General features: G+C 43.2%; 1 protein-coding gene across 1 annotated transcript in view; it reads right to left on the bottom strand.

Annotated features, from left to right (window-relative positions):
* Window positions 1-10,140, bottom strand: part of LOC139557636 (voltage-gated potassium channel regulatory subunit KCNG1-like) — a 32,618-nt gene extending 22,478 nt beyond the window's left edge. Inside the window, exon 1 of the mRNA XM_071372696.1 lies at window positions 9,963-10,140. The gene's annotated coding sequence lies outside the window, so the exon portion shown is untranslated. The remainder of the gene's footprint in view (window positions 1-9,962) is intronic.
* Window positions 10,141-19,973: the final 9,833 nt, after the last annotated feature.

The raw sequence follows: 19,973 nt of genomic DNA, 5'->3' as shown, positions 1-19,973 counted from the left end.
CAGAGAACGAGGTTCCACTGCTTCAAGATCCAATAGCGGCGAGCTTTACACCACTCCTGCTAATGCTTGCCATTGCGCATGGTGATCTTAGACTTGTGTGTGGCTGCTCGTGAATCTCCCAACGAACAGTTCTTGTGCTGATGTTGCTTCCAGAGGCAGTTTGGAACTTGGTAGTGAGTGTTGCAACCGAGGACAGACGATTTTTACGTGCTACATGCTTCAGCACTCGGCGGTCCCATTCTGTGAGCTTGTGTGGCCTACCACTTCACCGCTGAGCCGTTGTTGCTCTTAGATGTTTCCACTTCACAGTAACAGCACATACAGTTACAGAAATTTGATGAACTGACTTGTTGGAAAGGTGGCAACCTGAGCTCTTCAGTAAGGCCATTCTACTGCCAATGTTTGACTATGGAGATTGCATGGCTGTGTGGTCGATTTTATACACCTGTCGGGTGTGGCTGAAATAGTCAAATCCACAAATTTGAAGGGGTGTCCAGATATTTGTGTATATATAGTGTAGTACAGTGCATTGGAAAGTATCAGACCCGTTTACTTTTTGCACATTCCAGCCTTATTCTAAAATGGATTACATTTTGCACACAATACCCTATAATGACAAAGCAAAACAGTTTTTTTTTTATTCTTGCAAATGCCAAAAAAAACGGAAATATTACATTTATATAAGTATTCCGACCCTTTACTTAGTACTTTGTTGAAACACCTTTGGCAGCAATTACAGCCTCGAGTCATCTGGGTATGACGCTACAAGCTTGGCACACCTGTATTTTGAGTTTCTCCCATTCTTCTCTGCAGATCCTCTCAAGATCTGTCAGGTTGGATGGGGAGCGCCACAGCACAGCTTTTTCCAGGTCTCTCCAAAGATGTTTGATCCGGTTCAAGTCCAGGCTCTGGCTGGGCCACTCAAGGACATTCAGAGACTTGTTCTGAAGCCACTCCTGCGTTGTCTTGGCTGTGTGCTTAGGGTCGCTGTCCTGTTGGAAGGTGAACCTTCGCCCCAGTCTGATGTCTTGAGCGCTCTGGAGAAGGTTTTCATCAGGGATCTCTCTGTACCTTGCTCCGTTCATCTTTCCCTCGATCCTGACTAGTCTCCCAGTCCCTGCCGCTGAAAACATCCCCACACCACCGTGCTTCACGGTACGGATGGTGCCAGGTTTCCTCCAGACATGTTGCTTGGCATTTAGGCCAACGAGTTCAATCTTGGTTTCATCAGACCAGAGAATCTTGTTTCTCATGGTCTGAGAGTCATTTAGGTGCCTTTTGGCAAACTCCAAGCAGGCTGTCATGTGGCTTCCTTCAGGCCTGATTGGTGGAGTGCTGCAGAGATAGTTGTCCTTCTGGAAGGTTGTCCCATCTCCACAGAGGAACTCTGGAACTTTGTCAGAGTTACCATGGGGTTCTTGGTCATCTCCCTAACAAAGGCCCTTCTCCCACGATTGCTCAGTCTGACCAGGCGGCCAGCTCTAGGAAGAGTCTTGGTGGTTCTAAACTTCTTCCATTTCAGAATGATGGAGGCCACTGTGTTCTTGGGGACCTTCAATGCTGCAGACATTTTTTGGTACCCTTCCCTAGATCTGTGCCTCAACACAATCCTGTCTTGGAGCTCAACGGACAGTTCCTTCGACCTCATGGCTTGGTTGTCACGACTTCCTCCGAAATCGGCTCCTCTCCTTGTTCGGGGGGCGTTCGGCGATAGACGTCACCGGCTTTCTAGCCATCGCCGCTCCATTTTTTCATATGTCCATTTGTTTTGTCTTGCCCTATACACACCTGGTTTTCATTCCCTAATCAATTTACATGTATTTAGCCCATCATGTCTTTGTGTGTAATTGTTTGTTTGTGTTGTGGATTATTGTTGGGCGCTTTACTTTTGCCATGTTCCGTGTTTTTGGCACGTTATTATTTTTATGTGCTGTATTTTGTAGTATGGAATTAAAGTGCACCTGTTCACTACACTCTGCTCTCCTGCACCTGACTTCGCCTCCCGTACACACCCTTGACATTGGTTTTTACTCTGACATGCACTGTCAACTGTGGAACCTTATATAGACAGGTGTGTGCCTTTCCAATTCATGTCCAATCAATTGAATTTACCACAAATGGACTCCAATCAAGTTGTAGAAACATCTCAAGGATGATCAATGGAAACAGGATGCACCTGAGCTCAATTTCGAGTCTCATAGCAAAGGTCTGAATACTTATGTAAATAAAATATATATTTTTTATTTTAAATAAATAAATATATAAAAATCAGTTTCGCTTTGTTATTATGGGGTATTGTGTTTAGATTGATGAGGATAATTTTTTTTCGTCCATTTTAGAATAATGCTGTAACGTAACAATGTGGTCTGAATACTTTCCGAATGTGCTGTAGCTGTCAATCATCATAATTTAGATTAATGTTATGCTTGTAAAAGATCACTTGTCATACAAGAAGTAGTTTATATCTATATTTGATAAGTATTCTTATCTTGTTCTCATGTATATGTGTTTCTCTTGTCCTTCCACACTTTCAGGGTTTTTGTTTGACATCACTTTCTGAGTATGAAAGTACACTAGATAGAACACAACTTTATATTGCATAATGATTATAAGATCTCAGCTGTGAGACTGTACGTATTAGGCCCCACATGACCACTCATTAGTATCCTGTTACAGTATTGTCCATTCATGTCTCGGTCGGCGCAGGGGAAGCAGGTTAAATTCAGGTTTATTTGAGCCCCAACTCTGGTCTTCAGCCATTGGTAAAAGCATCCCAGTAGGGATGTGTACCTGAAGGAAGACAGCTTGACACTGCATGGACAGAGTGTTTTGAAGGGATTGCTCTGTGGGATTGCTCTGCTTCTTTAGAAGGGATTGCTCAGTGTGGATACCAGACCAAACCAGACCCCACTACAAGCCTCAGCGGGATGGTCTGGAAGGGAGGACAGGGAATGACAGATCAAAGAGAGATGGAGGGATGAGGGATGAATGGTGTTGGACTGAAAATGTGAAAAATCAACATCCAGTCTTTCTGGACACCATTATTAGATTGTGTCAGCCTGAACAGAGAGGGGAAACTACTTTAGTTGATGGGATTGATTAACAGAGTCCTAGGTAATACCAACAGGGGGAAACTTGTTTTGTGTGGAGTTGAGTGAAGAGTTGAGTGCAGTGGTAGCAAATAGGATTGTATAGAATGGTAGGGCCTCAAAAGGAAAAGCTATTTTATTTGGAGCGGATTTAAGACTGATATATTCAGCAGTGGTTTGGTAGCAAATCGGATAGATTTGATAGAATGTGTAGTGGCTCAAAAAGATGGACAGTAGTTTCCTCTGTCATTTATAATCTCCTGCCAGCAGGGATTTGTACTGTAACATGTAATTGTACAAAAGAGATATAAAATGACAATCTGCCCTGTTGGTAAAGTTTAATGCAGTTGAAATGCACATAATTAGATGTAAGCCTCTGTCTGCTTACTGTTCAGCCAGCGTTGGTTTACCCAAATTACCTAGACCCCAAATCATTCTAAACTGGGAGATTTGAACTGTACATCAATTGCTATTGAATACATCTAGGAATAGCAGTTTATAATTACTCTGGCTGTCACGCCCTGACCTTAGTATTCTTTGTTTTCTTTATTATTTTGGTTAGGTCAGGGTGTGACATGGGTGATTATATGTTTTTGACCTGTCTAGGGTTTTTGTATGTTTATGGGGTTTGTTTACCAGTCTAGGGGTTTTGTATGTCTATGGTTGCCTAGATTGGTTCTCAATTAGGGGCAGCTGTTTATCGTTGTCTCTGATTGGGAACCATATTTAGGCAGCCATATTCCTTGAGTATTTTGTGGGTGATTATCTATGTCTATGTTTAGTTGCTTGTGTCAGCACTATGATTATATAGCTTCACGTTCGTTTTGTTGTTTCTGTATAGTTCATTCCGTGTTCTTTCTTTATTAAAAGAAGATGAATTCAAATCACGCTGCGCTTTGGTCTCATCGTTATAACGAACGTGACACTGGCCCTGGCTCTGTCTGAGTGTGGGGGAAGCATGACTGCTAAAGATGAAGGTACAAGAAAGTCATTAGTTCATCTCATTCAAATCTGAATGACCCTGTAGAGTGGGAGAAATTGATCCATGGGTTACACACATCATAAATAGGTCTAAAGAAGAAATTAGAATTTTGCGCACTAATACATTTGCGGAAAATCATGATCAGGTTTTTGATAGTATCACAATTGATGAATGACCCTAACAAATCCTGTGATCAACAGGAGTGCAAGTAAATCAACTCTGGTCATTTCCTTCACTTCATAGCTCTCTTATCGCTCATAATTTCCCAATAGGCTATTTCCAGTAGTGGATTTAAAGAGATGTAATCAACGTTTTGAGCATTGCCACCTTCATGTTGCCTGTTACAAATAAATATAGATAGTCAGTGTGGGGTTTACAGTGTATAGCAGAAATATTTAGGGTTTTCTGGAACAAAAAGGAGCTTAGGTGGTGGGCGTGGCAGGGGGCATGCCAATGGGTGCGGTCGGCCTGTCGGCATGGCTGAAGTTTTGACAAAATATTTGTCTGTAACCAAGTTTCCACCCAACCTTTTTGTCAGATGAAACATGTCGTGACAGGCCTGATGGAAAACTTTCCAAATGTGACAAAACAGAATACGCTAGAAAATGGGGGATCTTTTTGTTTCTGTAAAATTAATTATGCGAGAAATTGGTGGAAATGCTTTTATGCGCAAATATTGACATAATAATCCTCAGGGAAGCATGCTGTTAATTAGGCTACAGATTAAATAAATTATGATGAACTTCCCAGGATGGTGAAAGTGCAAGGTTGATGTTTGTGTCACGACTTCCGCCGAAGTCGGTCCCTCTCCTTGTTCGGCGGCATTCGGCGGTCGACGTCACCGGCTTTCTAGCTACCGCCGATCCACTTTTCATTTTCCATTTGTTTTGTCTTTGTTTCACACACCTGTTTTCAATCCCACAATCACCTGTTCATTATTTAACCCTCTGTTCCCCACATGGTTTTTGTGAGTGTCACGCCCTGACCATAGATTGCTTTGTATGTTTCTATGTTTTGTTTGGTCAGGGTGTGATGTGGGTGGGCATTCTATGTTGTATGTCTAGGTTGTCTATTTCTGTGTTTGGCCTGGTGTGGTTCCCAATCAGAGGTAGCTGTCTATCGTTGTCTCTGATTGGGAGCTATACTTAGGTAGCCTGTTTTCCATTGTGTGTTGTGGGTGATTGTTTCCTGTGTTAGTGTTTGTTTCACATTTCAGGATTTCACATTTCACATTTCAGTTTTCGTTATCATTCACTTTGTTATTTTTGTATTTTGTCGTGTTCAGTTTTATTAAAACTATCATGGACACTTACCACGCTGCGTATTGGTCTGATCCTTCATACTCCTCGTCTGAAGAGGAGGAAAATCGTTACAGTGAGTGATTGTTTGTTGTATGGTGGTCCGTATTGTGTGGCCGTGTATATTACGTTTATATATTTGGATTTTTGAGTAAAAGTGTTTTTATTACTTATATCTGCTGTCCTGCACCTGACTCATCTCAACAGCTACACACAGACGACGTTACAGCTTGATGCTGTTTTCCAAGAAATATCAAGGGTCTTATTCTGGTGACATGATGATCGATGCTTGGCTGTCATTTGACAAGTAAAAAAATCTTGCTCTTTTGTCCAAATTTTATTTTATGTGTCACACGCGCCGAATACAACAGGTGTAGACCTTACCATGAAATGCTTACTTACAAGCCCTTAACCAACAATGCAGTTTTAAGAAAAATAATAGTTAAGAAAAATATTAACTAAATAAACGAAAGTAAAAAATTAAAGAGCAACAATAAAATAACAATAACGAGGCTAGGGGGTACCGGTACAGAGTCAATGTGCGGTGGTACAGGTTAGTCAAGGTAGTTGAAGTAATATGTACATGTAGGTAGGGGTAAAGTGACTATGCATAGATAATAAACAGCGAGTAGCAGCAGCATAAAAAGTGGGGGGTCAATGCAAATAGTCAGGGTAGCCTTTTGATTAGCTGTTCAGAAGTCGCATGGCTTGGCTGTTAAGAAGCCTTTTGGACCAAGACTTGGCGCTCCGGTACCGCTTGCCGTGCGGTAGCAAAGAGAACAGTCAATGACTAGGGTGGCTGGAGTCTTTGACATTTTTTATGGCCTTCCTCTGACACTGACTGGTATAAAGGTCCTGGATGGCAGAAGGTTTGTCCCCAGTGATGTACTGGGCCATATGCATTACCCTCTGTAGCACCTTGCTCTCGATGGTGCAGCTGTATAACCTTTTGACGATCTGAGGACCCATGCCAAATCTTTTCATTCTCCTGAGGGGGAATAGGCATTGTCGTGCCCTCTTCATGACTGTCTTGGTGTGTTTGGACCATGATAGCGTGTTGGTGATGTGGACACCAAGGAACTTGAAGCTCTCAACCTGCTCCACTACAGACCCAGACCCAGATCGATGAGAATGGTGGTGTGCTCGGCCCTCTTTTTCCTGTAGTCCACAATCATCTCCTTTGTCTTGATCACGTTGAGGGAGAGGTTGTTGTCTTGGCACCACACTTCCAGGTCTCTGACCTCCTTCCTATAGGCTGTCTCGTTGTTGTCGGTGATCAGGCCTACCACCGTTGTGTCATCTGCAGACTTAATGATGGTGTTGGAGTCGTGCTTGGCCACGCAGTCGTGGGTGAACAGGGAGTACAGGAGGGGACTAAGCACGCACCCTTGAGGAGCCCCTGTGTTGAGGATCAGTGTGGCCCTTACCACCTGGTGGCGTTCCGTCAGGAAGTCCAGAATCCAGATTCAGAGGGAGGTGTTTAGTCCCAGGGTCCTTAGCTTTGTGATGAGCTTTAAGGGCACTATGGTGTTGAACACTGAGCTGTAGTCAATGAACAGCATTCTCATGTAGGTGTCCCTTTTGTCCAGGTGGGAAAGGACAGTGTTGAGTGTAATAGAAATTGCGTCATCTGTGCATCTGTTGGGGCGGTATGCAAATTGGAGTGGGTCTAGGGTTTCTGAGAGGATGCTGGTGTTGATGTGAGACATTACCAGCCTTTCAAAGCACTTCATGGCTACAGATGTGAGTGCTACGGGTCAGTAGTCATTTAGGCGGGTTACCTTGGTGTTCTTGGGCACAGGCACTATGGTGGTCTGCTTGAAACATGTAGGTATTACAGATTCGGCCAGGGACAAGTTGAAGATGTCAGTGAAGACACTTGCCAGTTGGTCAGTACATGCTCTGAGTACACGTCCTGGTTATCCGTCTGGCCTTGCGGCCTTGTGAATGTTGACCTGTTGAAAGGTCTTGCTCACATCGGCTATGGCGAGCTTGATCACACAGTTGTCCGGAACAGCTGGTGCTCTCATGCATGCTGCAGTGTTGCTTGCCTCGAAGTGCACAGGATGCACCTGAGCTCAATTTTGAGTCTCATAGCAAATGGCCTGAATACTGTAAATATGGTATTTCCTTTTCACATTTTTTATGCAAAAATGTCTAAAAACCTGTTTTCACTTTGTCGTTATGGGGTATTGTGTGTAGATAGAATCCATTTAAAATAACGCTGTAACGTAACAAAATGTCGAAAAAGGGAAGGGGTCTGAATAGTTTCCGAATGCACTGTACGTACATACATAAAATACATGACCAAAAGTATGTGGACACCTGCTCGTCGAACATCTCATTCCAAAATCATGGGAATTAATATGGAGTCAGTCCCCCTTTGCTGCTATAACATCTTCAACTCATCTGGGAAGGCTATCCACTAGATGTTGGAACATTGCTGCGGGGTCTTGCTTCCATTCAGCCACGAGCATTAGTGAGGTCGGGCACTGATGTTGGGCGATTAGACATAGCTCGCAGTCTGCCCTCCAAATCATCCCAAAGGTGTTTGATGGGGTTGAAGTCAGGGTTCTGTGCAGGCCAGTCACGGTCTTCTACGCTGATCGTGACAAACCATTTCTGTATGGACCTCGCTTTGTGTACAGGGGAATTGTCATGCTGAGACAGGAAAGGGCCTTCCCCAAACTGTTGCCATAAAGTCGAAAGCCCAGAATCGTCTAGATTGTCATTGTATGCTGTAGCATTCAGATTTCCCTTCACTGGAACTAAGGGGCCTACCCCGAACTGTGAAAAACAGCCCCAGACCATTGTTCCTCCTCCACCAAACTTTACAGTTGGCACTATGCATTGGGACAGGTAGCGTTCTCCTGGCATGCTCCAAATCCAGATTCTTCCGTCGGACTGCCAGATGGTGAAGCATGATTCATCACTCCAGAGAACGGGATTCCACTGCTCCAGAGTCCAATGGCGGCGAGCTTTACACCACTCCAGCCGACACTTGGCATTGCGCATGGTGATCTTAGGCTTGAGTGTGGCTGCTCGGCCATAGAAAACCCCATTTCATGAAACTTCCGAAGAACAGTTATTGTGCTGACATTGTTTCCAGAGGCTGTTTGGAACTCGGTAGTGTACTTCAGTACTCGGTGGTCCTGTTCTGTGAGCTTGTGTGGTCTAGCACTTCGCTGCTGAGCCGTTGTTGCTCCTAGACATTTCAACTTCACAATAACAGCACTTACAGTTGACCGTGGCATCTTTAGCAGGGAAGAAATTTGACAAAATTACTTGTTGGAAAGGTGGTATCCTATGACAGTTCCACGTTAAAAGTCACTGAAAGCTTCAGTACAGCCATTTTACTGACACTGTTTGTCTATGGAGATTGCATTGCTATGTGCTAGGCTTTATACACCTGTCAGCAACAGGTCTGGCTGAAATAGCTGAATCCACTCATTTGAACGGGTGTCCACATACTTTTGTATATAAAGGGTATGTATGTACTGTATGTATTTGTGTTTACTTTTTGGTCTTTTTTTGGGGGGGGGGGGGGGGGCACACCACTTGCAACCAAATATGGGTAACTTTTGGCAAGGAGTATAATAAGCACCCCACAAAAAAAAAAAAAAAAAAAAAAAAAAAGGAGTATAATAAGCAGATCTTTGCTTTAGAAACGTTTATATTATGTTCAGAATGATCTGCAGTCATTATTATCCACTCTGCTTAAAATGTCTGTCTGACAGCAAAATTACTAAATACCAATAATACTGGAACCATTTTGTCGTGTGAATCTTTTTCAATTCAATCTTTTTATATATACTCCTTGCCAACAACAAATACTGTATGTTGCTCAGCTACAGCAACGGAATTTCTACAAAATCTGGCCTCTAAGAAGAAATACATGTGACTCACTATGTAGCGTATCTGCTGTATCTGCCACTCTTTTACCATGGGCTGATCAACAGTATGCTAATCATAGTCATCTGTCAGAGACATGGAGATGGAGTGATACAACAAGAAGAAATGAACAGATGGAATCATTGGATAAAATCAGAGTGGACAGTAGCTAAAATGTTTCATATGGCACTGAAAGCACAGTATATTACTATGATTTAATTCAGAACCTGGGTAAAAATATGAACTTGCAATATGCACATAGATACTCAAATGAGTGCTGCGTGCAAGAGTACCAGTATCAAAACTTGTTAATGCTGAAAACTATGATCTCTGGTTGACTGATTTTTCCAACTAACTGAAAACATGCTCACCAGATTAACATGTTGATTGATCATCATTTGTTTACATTTTGAACTGTTTAATCATAACCATGTAAACTGTGAGGGTGATTAGTACAGTAGCAATACTGCTGTTACACCACCCAATGTTTTACGTTTTCCACTGAAAATTAAAAAGGAATACAATACATTAAATGTTGAAAGGGTGGTCAGCTTCAACAGATGCACACTTGTTGAAGTCTTGGTAAATACTGATAGCACGTGATACCACTATGCATTTACTATTACATGAGCTGTGAAAATTGTATTGTATCAATATCCTCTGAGATGAGCTAAATAAGAACAAATATGATGAAATACTCACTGTGGTTGTGCATCAGTTCTTCCAACAGTTGTGAGTTTTAGTTGATACAAAAAAGCCAGCGGATCTCAAAGTGATCAAAAAGAGAAGAAAACATGAAGTCCTAACTGTTGCTGTTGCTTCTGCATCGCACGACAACTGTGCTCTCTCTGCACACAGGCACAAGGCTTGCAGAGTATTACCAGGTTATTTGATGATCATGAGCAACAGGCTACAGTCTCGCCCCTCCCACTATATCAACAGCTAGCCTCGCAGCTATGACATCACAGGTGGGATGTGCCATTCTAACATTATTCTGAGAGCTTTTCACATAAATCCATAGCAACCAGCATCTAGCTAGCGAGCAGAGCGAAGGGTTCCCCCCCTGAAACAGGAATAATCACTCTCTTTTGGCCGTAGACTCATGTGGATGGTTTATATTTTCCCTCTGAAGATAGCGCCTGAGAAGGTTCACTCACTGTGGTTCCTCGTTTTTTTACATTTTTTTATTTAACCTTTATTTAAGTAGGCAAGTCAGTTAAGAACACATTCTTATTGACAATGTGTAAGGGCTGTCGTTCTCCTCTTCCTCGGATGAGGAGAGGAGAGAAGGATCATCAGACCAAAATGCAGCATTAGGGAAATAAGCCATCTCTTTATTTGTAACGGCGATGGCAACACGAAAAAAACAAAACACTTTCAAAAATACAAAAACAAGAAAACGACGTAGACGAAAAAACCTGAACCTGAACTTACTTAACTAAAACGTAAAACTCACGGACAGGAACAGACTACATCGAAACGAAACGAACAACCGAACAGTCCCGTATGGTGCAAGACATAACACAGATACGGAAGACAATCACCCACAAACAAACAGTGAGAACACCCTACCTAAATATGACTCTTAATTAGAGGAGAACGCAAAACACCTGCCTCTAATTAAGAGCCATACCAGGCAACCACAACCAACATAGAAACAGATAACATAGACTGCCCACCCAAAACACATGCCCTGACCTAAACACATACAAAAACAACATAAAACAGGTCAGGACCGTTACAGAACCCCCCCCTCAAGGTGCGAACGCCGGGCGCACCAGCACAAAGTCCAGGGGAGGGTCTGGGTGGGCAGTTGACCACGGTGGTGGCTCCGGCTCTGGACGCTGTCCCCACACCACCATAGTCACTCCCCGCTTCTGTCTTCCCCTCCCAATGACCACCCTAAAACAAACATCCCCTAAATGAACGGCCAGCACCGGGAGAAGGGGCAGCACCGGGACAAGGGGCAGCACCGGGACAAGGGGCAGCACCGGGACAAGGGGCAGCACCGGGACAAGGGGCAGCACCGGGACAAAGGGCAGCACCGGGACAAGGGGCAGCACCGGGACAAGGGGCAGCACCGGGATAAGGGGCAGCACCGGGATAAGGGGCAGCACCGGGACAAGGGGCAGGTCCCGGCTGAGGGACTCTGGCAGATCCTGGCTGAGGGACTCTGGCAGATCCTGGCTGAGGGACTCTGGCAGATCCTGGCTGAGGGACTCTGGCAGATCCTGGCTGAGGGACTCTGGCAGATCCTGGCTGAGGGACTCCGGCAGGTCCTGGCTGAGGGACTCTGGCAGGTCCTGGCTGAGGGACTCTGGCAGGTCCTGGCTGAGGGACTCCGGCAGGTCCTGGCTGAGGGACTCTGGCAGGTCATAGCAGGACGGCTCTGGCTGGTCATGGTAGGACGGCTCTGGCTGGTCATGGCAGGACGGCTCTGGCTGATCATGGCAGGACAGCTCTGGCTGGTCATGGCAGGACGGCTCTGTAGGGAGGAGAAGGAGAGACAGCCTGGTGCGTGGTCTAGGCACTGGCTGCGCTGGAGAGGAGGAAACAGCTGGAGAGAGAACCCGGAGAGACAGCCTGGTACGGGGGGCTGCCACCGGAGGACTGGTACATGGAGGTGGCACCGGGTATACCGGACCGTGAAGGAGGACACGTGCTCTTGAGCACCGAGCCTCCCCAACCTTACCAGGTTGAATGGTCCCCGTAGCCCTGCCAGTGCGGCGAGGTGGAATAGCCCGCACTGGGCTATGCAGGCGAACCGGGGACACCACCTGTAAGGCTGGTGCCATGTACGCCGGCCCGAGGAGACGTACTGGAGACCAGATACGTTGGGCCGGCTTCATGGCACTCGGCTCGATGCCCAACTTAGCCCTCCCAGTGCGGCAAGGTGGAATAGCCCGCACTGGGCTAAGCACGCGTACTGGGGACACCGTGCGCTTTACCGCATAACACGGTGTCTTACCAGTACGACGCCTTCTACCTCCACGGTAAGCACGGGGAGTTGGCTCGGGTATCCTACCCGGCTTTGCCACACTCCTCGTGTGCCCCCCCCCAAGAAATTTTTGGGTCTGACTCACGGGCTCCCAACCGCGTCGCCGCGCTGCCTCCTCATACCAGCGCCTCTCAGCCTTCGCTGCTTCCAACTCCGCCTTGGGACGGCGATATTCCCCTGGCTGAGCCCAGGGTCCTCTACCGTCCAGGATCTCCTCCCAAGTCCAGAAGTCCTGGTTGCTCTGTTGAGCATTCCCTTGCCGCTTGGTCCTAGGTGTGTGGGTGATTCTGTAAGGGCTGTCTCCCTCCTCATCCTCGGACGAGGAGAGGAGAGAAGGATCATCAGACCAAAATGCAGCATTCGGGAAGTAAGCCATCTTTTTATTATTAACGACGATGGCAACACGAAACAAAAACACTTTTAAATATACAAAACAAGAAAACGATGTTGACGAAACCTGAACATAAACTTACATAACTAAACGTAAACTCACGGACAGGAAACAGACGACATCAAAATAAACGAACAGCCAAACAGTCCCGTATGGTACATACATTCAACGACACAGGAGACAATCACCCACCAACAAACAGTGAGAACACCCTACCTAAATATGACTCTTAATTAGAGGAGAACGCAAAACACCTGCCTCTAATTAAGAGCCATACCAGGCAACCACAACCAACATAGAAACAGATAACATAGACTGCCCACCCAAAACACATGCCCTGACCTAAACACATACAAAAACAACATAAAACAGGTCAGGACCGTTACACAATGACAGCCTACCCCGGCCAAACCCGGATGATGCTGGGCCAATTGTGCGCCGCCCTATGGGACTCCCAATCACGGCCGGATGTGATACAGCCTGGATTTGAACCAGGCACTGTAGTGAGGCTTCTTGCACTGAGATGCAGTGCCTTAGACCGCTGCGCCCCTCACTCTATGTACTCAGATAGCCGTCACTGTGTCCAAAATTAGACAGGTGTGAACTCACTGTTAGAATGAGTTGTTGGAGGTACAGTCTACCATTATCATCAGATATCCTCTTCCTCCATCCCATTCTCTATGTCCATTTCTGGTAACACTTTACAGAAAGTAGATTTTATACCTGTGTAGTAACTTTGTAATTACACTCTTAATAATCCCTCAGGCATACGACAGATGTTGATAATGGTAATGCCTATACTTACTGTAGCTTGGAGAGCCAAAGGGTCTCTGTCTTGTAATTCTGATCAACTCACAGTAGGCTCTCTTTGGGTTGATTCCCCAGTCAATACATGTAATGCTTACTTAAGAATTTTTGTTTATCTTCTTGTTGATATGGCTTTATATATCATGGCTGAATACTGCACACATAGATGTATTTCACGTATCGGGTATTACAGAATGTTTTAAGGTATGGAATAATGTGGTAGTTATCAACAGGAACCATCATTAGCTCTTTAAATGTGTTTGTCACAGACAGCTAATTGTCATTTCACAGTTAATGAGGCCAAGGGTCCAAGACAAAAGCAACTCTGAGTTCATCACTTCTGAAGTTAATCCACATTATAGTTAACATGCAGAGTTGATTTGGTCATTACTTTATACTCAGTGATGTGTGAAGGGAGAATCCCTAAAGGTTTCAGGACTATAATCCAAGGAACCTCAAGAATTTCTTGATGTAAAATCAAGGTCTTTTGCTGTATGATGAGATCGAATCGGTCTGTCTTTGGTGGTTGAACTGACTGGTTTCATCCCTGGTCCAGCTTTCAGCTGTAGCCTGGCTCAGATGAACGGACTGCACATGAGCAGGCACACACAATCAGAGCATTCACCATCTCATCTCTGGGTGATGGGATGTTGCATTGATCTGACAGAAGGAAACGTTTGAAACATTCACTTACTTACATGCGCTTGTGCTTCCTAAAGCCTGACTGACCCACACTAATCACCCCAGATCTCTCCCTGATATAACGCTACACCCAGAATCTAATTTTATGCAATACACTGGAGGGGAATTGAAGGTCTCCTTGAGATTATTATAGTTTGCTTCATTAACTTCTTGACGCTAGGGGTCAGATTTTTTTTTTTTTTTAAATAACGTTCCCAAGGTAAACGGACTATTTCTCAGGTCCATATCGTAGAATATGCATATAATTTACAGATTAGGATAGAAAACACAAGTTTCCAAAACTGTCAAAATATTGAATAGTTCCTGCGCGCGAAAGGGGAGCTCTCCATTTTCCTTTTCTCTCTTATTGAATAGGTTATGGTCCGGTTGAAATATTATCGATTATGTTTGTTAAAAACAACCTGAGGATTGATTATAAAAAACATTTGACATGTTTCTACGACCATTACGGATACTTTTTGGAATGTTCGTCAAACGAAACGAGGCTGTAGTTTTCTGAACATAACGCGCAACCCAAACGGCGTTTTTTTTCTTATAAAAGTAACATTTATGTGTAACTGGGAGTCTCGTGAGTGCAAACATCCGAAGATTATCAAAGGTAAGCGATTAATTTTATTGCTTTTCTGACTTTCGTGACCAAGCTAACCAAGCTAATATAAGGCTAACTGTTCTAGCATTGATTGAAACACTCACAAAAGCTTAGATTGCTTTCGTTGCAAAGCATATTTTCAAAATCTGACACGATAGGTGGATTAATAACAAGCTAAACTGTGTTTTGGCATATTTCACTTGTGATTGCATGATTATAAATATTTTTTGTAATATTTTTGTATCTGATACGTTTGGGAATTTTCTTCTGCCTTTCAGCACCGGAACGAGGCTGTAGTTTTCTCAACATAACGCGCAACCCAAATTACGTTTTTTTGTTATAAAAGTAATATTTATCGAACAAAAATAAAATTTATTGTGTAACTGGGAGTCTCGTGAGTGCAAACATCCGAAGATTATCAAAGGTAAGCGATTAATTTTATTGCTTTTCTGACTTTCGTGACCATGCTAATTTGGGGCTAGCTGTTGTAGCATTGATTGATACACTCACAAAAGCTTGGATTTCTTTCTCTGTAAAGCATATTTTCAAAATCTGACACGGTAGGTGGATTAACAACAAGCTAAGCTGTGTTCTGGTATATTTCACTTGTGATTGCATGATTATAAATATTTTTTGTAATATTTTTGAATTTGGCACCCTGCAATTCAGCGGTTGTTTAGGGAAATGATCCCGTAATCGGGATCTGTGCGCAGAAAGGTTAAATTGTTCGTAGTTCACCTGACTTGTCTTTTGTGAAAGGATAATACTCAAATTGCCAATTGCCATTTTATTGTAGCAGGTTTCATTCCATCATTGTTGTCACTCAAAGAAGAGATTGTCAATAGAGCATTGATAACTGCGTATCAGCTTCCTACAGTAGGGTTGGCTTGCTATACTGTACTGTTATTATTAGGATGTATGTAAAGCTACAATGCAGCAGCATCACACAGTGGGGAAGTATGTGGGAGGCAGCTATGACCCCTGGCTATTTCTGACAGATTTCAGCTCTCAAATCCCTGTGTAATTCAGGTGTGAATAACAGCTTGATTGTACTGTACATTCACTTTGTTTACCGGTGGATAACAGACACCTTTACAGTATAGGCATAGCAATATAGCAAAAAATACAATTGGTTAAGAGTAATTCTTGAATTCAAGTAACTCACCTCTCTGCCATGTTAGGTATTCAACTCACTTCTCATAATATCCCCCTCTCTAGGGCCAGCAGTGTGGAAAATATCTGCTCACAGACAGTACTTCTGGACAAGTACTTCAGTATCTCTGCATTATCATTCATCACAGAACACAATTCTAAGAGTATGAACTCAAAAAACTATCCTCTCCACTGTGTTTGGTATTCAACACACTTCCCCTTCCACCTCATGAAATGTTAAGTCGTCCACCTAGTAGCTCTGAAAACAGTCTCATCCATTCATTTGTACTAGCTAACACATCTGTTGTGTGAACCATCTTGCCAAAGGGTAGGTCTTCCAAAATATTAACAAACAGTTGATTCAGATTAGTCATCATCTTGGGGTAATGGCCACTATGAATTAAAAATACACTCTAAGTATCCAAGCAGTTTGGATCATTGTAAAAAAAATAACAAAATGTTTTTAAAAATCTGAATACAAATTAGGAGGAATCTAATTGCGCTATTAAGTGTATTTGACCATGGCATGGGAATAACATATATTCATATTCATTCATATTACTTATCATGAACATAACAATTATTCCAATTCTGTAAGTGGTTTATGTACAGGTAACTGCCAAAATAATGGAATCGCCAACAAAGTATCTTAATAGGGCATTGGGCCACCACGAGCTGCCAGAACAGCTTCAATGTGCCTTGGCATAGATTCTACAAGTGTATGGAACTCTGTTGGAGGGATATGACACCATTCTTCCAAGAGAAATTCCATCATTTGCTGATGGTGGTGGAAAACGCCATCTCAGGCAGTGCTCCAGAATCTCCCATAAGTGTTCAATTGGGTTGAGATCTGGTGATTGAGATGGCCATAGCATACGGTTTATGTCGTTTTCATGCTCATCAAACCATTCAGTGACCACTTGTGCCCTGTGGATGGGGGGTTGTCATCCACTCCCATCAGGATAGAAAGGATTCAACGTAGGTTGAATGTTTACCTTGCCCTCTTAGGGGTTGAGTGGACCTAAACCACGGCAGGAAAATACACTCCACAGCATAACAGAGCTACCAGAACCCTCATTTACTCATGTGTTGTCACGTTCTGACCTTAGTTCCTTTTTTATGTCTTTGTGTTAGGTTGGTCAGGGCGTGAGTTGGGGTGGGTAGCCTATGTTCTTTTTTCTATGTTATTGTATTTCTGTGTTTGGCCTGGTATGGTTCTCAATCAGAGGCAGCTGTCGATCATTGTCTCTGATTGAGAATCATACTTAGGTAGCCTGTTTTCCCCATTTTGGTGGTGGGTGTTTGTTTCCTGTTTAGTGTTTGTTTCACCTTTCAGGACTGTTCGTTTGTTGTTTTTGTTGTTTTGTCTAGTGTTGCGTATTTTTATTAAAGAATATGAACACTTACCACGCTGCACCTTGGTCTTCTTCTTCTCCTCCAGACGACTAGCGTTACATGTGTTTCCATTATTTTGGCAGTTACCTGTATATTAGATGTGTGCATGCACTGTTAATTTTAATTTTTACAATGACAAGATAAAAATAATAAATATAATGTAATTATATAATAAAATTAGGCATCTATTTGTTCCTCGTGAAAATGTTTATGCATGTTGACAATTAATTTAATGAACCATAAACTATTCAGTACATTAAATGTATATTGCTACATTAATTACATCTTTATAATACATACAGATGAATCTTAAAGAGCAAGAACGGTTTATCAATGCAATTCATTTGGCAATGCAATAAACTGTGATTTTCTTTCTACCATGTAGAACAAAAACTACCATAAAAGTCTGTTTGTTAAGCTTTCTGTAGACTGAAATACAAAACAATCAATTCAATTAAAGTAGGTTGTTTTGCAGCCTTTATTTCAGACACATTGGCACCTAATTAACTGACTGCTTTTTGTTCTCCTTTTTATTGAAATTTTAATGACACAATTAGGAACCAGTGGGCAACTTAATTCCCCTCCTCACCAGCAGGGCTGGAGCAGAATGTCATTTGAGGAGCGTACAGTGTCAGTCATCCCTACTCCCGTTCCCTTTCTTCGGCGCTCGACGTCACCAGTCTACTAACCGCCAGTCCTGGCAACCCACATTATGCACACCTGGCAACCATCATTAAGCACACCTGCTCCCCTTCGTTAAGCACACCTGGACTTCAAAATGACCTTGATTACTTCCCCTTTATTTAGCTCTCAGCAGCCTCAGTCTTCAGGCAGTATTGGTTTTGTCTAGCATCACCACCCTGGACGGTTCCGACCTAGAATATGTGGACATCTATAAGTACCTAGGTGTCTGGCTAGACTGCAAACTCTCCTTCCAGACTCATATCAAACATCTCCAATCCAAAATCAAATCAAGAATCGGCTTTCTATTCCGCAACAAAGCCTCCTTCACTCACGCCGCCAAACTTACCCTAGTAAAACTGACTATCCTACCGATCCTCGACTTCGGCGATGTCATCTACAAAATAGCTTCCAATACTCTACTCAGCAAACTGGATGCAGTTTATCACAGTGCCATTCGTTTTGTTACTAAAGCACCTTATACGACCCACCACTGCGACCTGTATGCCCTAGTCGGCTGGCCCTCGCTACATGTTCGTCGTCAGACCCACTGGCTCCAGGTCATCTACAAGGCTATGCTAGGTAAAGTGCCGCCTTATCTCAGTTCACTGGTCACGATGGCTACACCCACCCGCAGCACGCGCTCCAGCAGGTGTATCTCACTGATCATCCCTAAAGCCAAAACCTCATTTGGATGCCTTTCCTTCCAGTTCTCTGCTGCCTGCGACTGGAACGAATTGCAAAAATCTCTGAAGTTGGAGACTTTTATCTCCCTCAACAACTTTAAAAATCTGCTATCCGAGCAGCTAACCGATCGCTGCAGCTGTACATAGTCCATCTGTAAACTACCCACCCAATTTACCTACCTCACCCCCCATACTGCTTTTATTTATTTACTTTTCTGCTCTTTTGCACACCAGTATCTCTTCTTGCACATGATCATCTGATGATTTATCACTCCAGTGTTAATCTGCTAAATTGTAATTATTCGATTTATTGCCTACCTCATGCCTTTTGCACACATTGTATATAGATTCTCTTTTTTTTCTACCATGTTATTGACTTGTTTATTGTTTACTCCATGTGTAACTCTGTGTTGTCTGTTCACAATGCTATGCTTTATCTTGGCCAGGTCGCAGTTGCAAATGAGAACTTGTTCTCAACTAGCCTACCTGGTTAAATAAAGGTGAAATAAATAAAATAAATAAAATATTCTTCATGTTTCTTATTATTATACTCACCTTCTGCACCTGCTTCCTGACTCCCTGTGTATACGTTACATACAGAGAGCAGTATGACTGATCATGCTGGAGTCATACAGTTGAAGTAGGAAGTTAACATACACTTAGGTTGGAGTCATTAAAACTCATTTTTCAACCACTCCACAAATTTCTTGTTAACAAACTAAAGTTTTGGCAAGCTGGTTAGGACATATACTTTGTGCATGACACAAGTAATTTTTCCAACAATTGTTTACAGACAGATTATTACACTTGTAATTCACTGTAACACAATTCCAGTGGGTCAGAAGTTTACATACACTAAGTTGACTGTTCCTTTAAACAGCTTGGAAAATTCCAGAAAAGGACGTCATGGCTTTAGAAGCTTCTGTTTGGCTAATTGTCATCATTTGAGTCAATTGGAGGTGTACCTGTGGATGTATTTCATTGCATACCTTCAAACTCAGTGCCTCTTTGCTTGACATCATTGTAAAATCAAAAGAAATCAGCCAAGACCTCAGAAGAAAAATTGTAGACCTCCAAAAGTCTGGTTCACCCTTGGGAGCAATTTCCAAACGCCTGAAGGTACCACGTTCATCTGTACAAACAATAGTGCGCAAGCATAAACACCATGGGACCACGCAGCCGTCATACCGCTCAGGAAGGAGACGCGTTCTGTCTCCTAGAGATGAACGTACTTTGGTGTGAAAAGTGAAAAAAAATCCAGAAGGACCATGTGAAGATGCTGGAGGAAAAAGGTACAAAACTATCTATATCC

This window comes from Salvelinus alpinus, chromosome 28, assembly GCF_045679555.1.
Source record: "Salvelinus alpinus chromosome 28, SLU_Salpinus.1, whole genome shotgun sequence".
In the NCBI taxonomy this organism is placed as follows: domain Eukaryota; kingdom Metazoa; phylum Chordata; class Actinopteri; order Salmoniformes; family Salmonidae; genus Salvelinus; species Salvelinus alpinus.
The sequence above is the reverse complement of the archived record's forward strand: the minus strand, read 5'-3'. Positions and strand labels throughout refer to the sequence as shown.